The 2876-nt window shown below is 56.9% G+C and overlaps 1 protein-coding gene across 2 annotated transcripts in view; it reads left to right on the top strand.

Moving 5' to 3' along the window:
- Positions 1-2593: 2593 nt before the first annotated feature.
- Positions 2594-2876, top strand: part of ANXA5 (annexin A5) — a 27099-nt gene continuing 26816 nt past the window's right edge. For both annotated transcript variants that reach the window (XM_039879535.1, XM_039879536.1), the window contains exon 1: positions 2594-2723. The gene's annotated coding sequence lies outside the window, so the exon portion shown is untranslated. The remainder of the gene's footprint in view (positions 2724-2876) is intronic.

The raw sequence follows: 2876 nt of genomic DNA, 5'->3' as shown, positions 1-2876 counted from the left end.
AACGGGGAGGATTGGGAAGCCTCAGGGATGGGCTTTAGGTGGTCGGATCTCAGAGGAGGAGCCATGCAGAGCACAGTGTCCGGGGGGGCGAGACAGCGGCTGTTACACGCTGTCCTTCACTGTCCTTTACACGTGGTCCTCTTTGGCCTCTTTCTCAGGCAGAATCCCTCCTCAGTTTCCCTCTTCCCTGAACCCTCATGCTCATCTCATCCAAATTATACGATCGTACAAAGGGAAATTGAACATGGTGGTTCCACCCATCACATGCCTTGATCCCTGTTAGGCTGACTTCTGGGACGGGCACACCCACACCCACACACGCACACCCACCCTGCAAGGCTCCCCTGTAAAGCCTCCTCCCTGCTCTCTTACCTCTAACCCTAAAGTTAACAGAGCGCTGCCGAGCCACCCAATTAATCAGTAGACTGAGTGCTCTAACTGGACGGATTCTGTGTATCAGTTTTCTTAATCCCTGTATCCTCGGGGCCTATGACAGGGTCTGACACATGGTAAAGTTATTGAATGAATAAAGAAAAACTCCAGGTGAACAATGCCGAGAGGACTGTATACTGGCCCCAGAGTGGCAGTAGCCCGGGGGCGGGGGGGATTGCTAAGAAGCTGGCTGATGGGCCAGGCCTGCAGCTGGGGGGCAGGGCGTTCACAGGGACTAGGTGGGGCGGAATCATCCACATGGAAAATGAGAGTGGAGTTTAGCGGTGAGTTTTTGGAAGGAACAAGAGAGATGAGAAATTGAAACTAAGCTTCCTGTTAGACATTAAACAAGTGAGCTCATCGTATTCTAATCACCACCCCAAATTGGGAAAAATCAAATCCTTGTCCAAGGCTGCACGCTAGTAAGATCGCGAAATGCAGTGTTCCCCACCCAGAGACAAGTCCTCCCCAGAGTCCAGACTCCCCGGCTGAGCACCGCTCGCTCTCTCACAAGGTTCCCGTTGAACTCCTTTGCATATCTTCCCCATCATTGCAAATACCAGAGGTTTGCAGTTAATAGCAACTGCTGTTAAAAATAAAACCCCCTGCACCACAATGGATGCATTCATCCATTGAGCAGCTTCTAAGCGCCGGGCATGGTGCTAGGTACAGGGGCGACCGCAGTCCACGGGAGGCCGGATACTCGTTCTTTTATAAGCAGGCTGAGCATTTCTATGGCTTCTTTTCACTGACAGCGCCGAGGATCTTAAGTTTACAACATTCTGAAAGATTCCTATGAGAATCTTTTTTTCTACCTAATTATTTTCACAAGACTTACGTTCCAGTCTCCCGCTCGGGAAGTTGACTTATATTTTACTGGATAAACACAAATATTGTTTTGAACGAAAATAGCAGAAGGACATCTGAAGCTAAAAATCTGAGGAGTCTCTGCTTTTAATTTCTGCTGAGCACACGGACCCCAGTGAAGGGCAGACTGAGGAGCCTCCTCGTAATTTAGCTCTGTTGGCTCAGGACGTGGCTCTGAAGAAAATCTGGATCTATCTCCCCTGAGGACACTACAGACGCTTGAAATCTACAGGGCAGGGGTGGAGAGCCACTAGCATGCGGACTGCCTTCCGGCGTGACCTCCGGAGGGTAGCAGAGGCTGGTTGAGACCAGGTTCTCAGGGAAGAGGAAGGCCGAGCAGGGAGGGGAGGGCCGGCGAGCGGCCAGCTGCACACAAGGGACAGTCGCCTCCCCTTTTACACCCACTCCGCTGTGACTTGGTCAGGGCCTGGTCGAGCATGTGACTCGCGTGTGTAAGCAAACCAGACGTTCCACACGAAGAACCACACCAGTGCTCCATTTAATTTGTGACAAAATCTCTTCTTTATGCCGCCAGAGCGGAGGTGCCGTGCGTCTCCACAGCGCTTTGCTCTTATCCTAGAGTATCTGACGGTGTTGCAAGCTTCTGTCTTCTCGCCCCGTCACCCGCCCTGGTGACCCCGCCCCCACCCCGGTGAGCCTGAGCAGGGCGCGTCTCTCTAGCCTCGTCTTCGCGGCGCCCGCCTAGTGCAATATCCTGCAGGCTCCTCAACCTCACCCCGCCCCCAACATAATCTCATATACTTTATGTGCAACTAATACGAGGCATGGATCAAATGTAAGTTGTGTTCAAGTTTAGGCTGGTTCTGAAAACAGAAACTGACCCCAGGCAGAGGTTTTGGAATTTCCTACATAAGTTACCAAAAGGCTATATATTTAAGAGAAGGCCACCTAGGGAAACAAATACTGACTCTTAAAAAAAAAAAAACCCAAACCTAAAAGAAAGTGGGAAATGGCGCTCAAAACCATGCTTTTTCTATTCCACGGTCAAAGACGCTTTGTCCTTGGCCGCAGTGACTGTCTCTCCCTGCACCCACGCCCCGCGCCCCGCTACGTCCGAGCAGCCAGGAGGGGCCACCGTTCGCTCCTGCGGCCGCGGAGGGGACAGTCCCGGACAGCTCCCCGCGCCCTGCCCGCCCTTCGGGGAGCGGCGCCCCCTCCCGGTTCCGCCCGGCCCCACCGGGCCGCGAGGCCTGAGACGGGCGGCGCCCCACGCAGGCGCACCGAGGCCGGGCCGGGCCGGGCCGGGGCGGGGCGGGGCTGGGGCCGGGGCGGGGCGGGGCGGGGCGGGGCGGCGCGGCTGGCGTTGCCTGGAGCCGGCGGGAGCCGCAGTCCCCAGCCCTCCGCGCTCGCATCCCCGCCTGCCCCGCGCGCCCCGAGCCTCGGTCCCTGCGTCCCTCTGTCCGGTGAGTACGCGCGCGCGGGAGGTCCCCGCGGAGGGGGTGCGGGGCGGACAGCGGGGCGCGGGGCGGACAGCGGGGCGTGGGGCGGACATTTGGGCGCGGGGTGGACAGCAGGGCGCGGGGTGGACATTTGGGCGTGGGGCGGACAGCGGGTGC

This window comes from Pteropus medius, unplaced genomic scaffold, assembly GCF_902729225.1.
Source record: "Pteropus medius unplaced genomic scaffold, Ma_sr-lr_union100, whole genome shotgun sequence".
Lineage (NCBI taxonomy): Eukaryota > Metazoa > Chordata > Mammalia > Chiroptera > Pteropodidae > Pteropus > Pteropus medius.
Note: the sequence above shows the minus strand (reverse complement) of the source record. Positions and strands in the feature narration are given on the sequence as shown.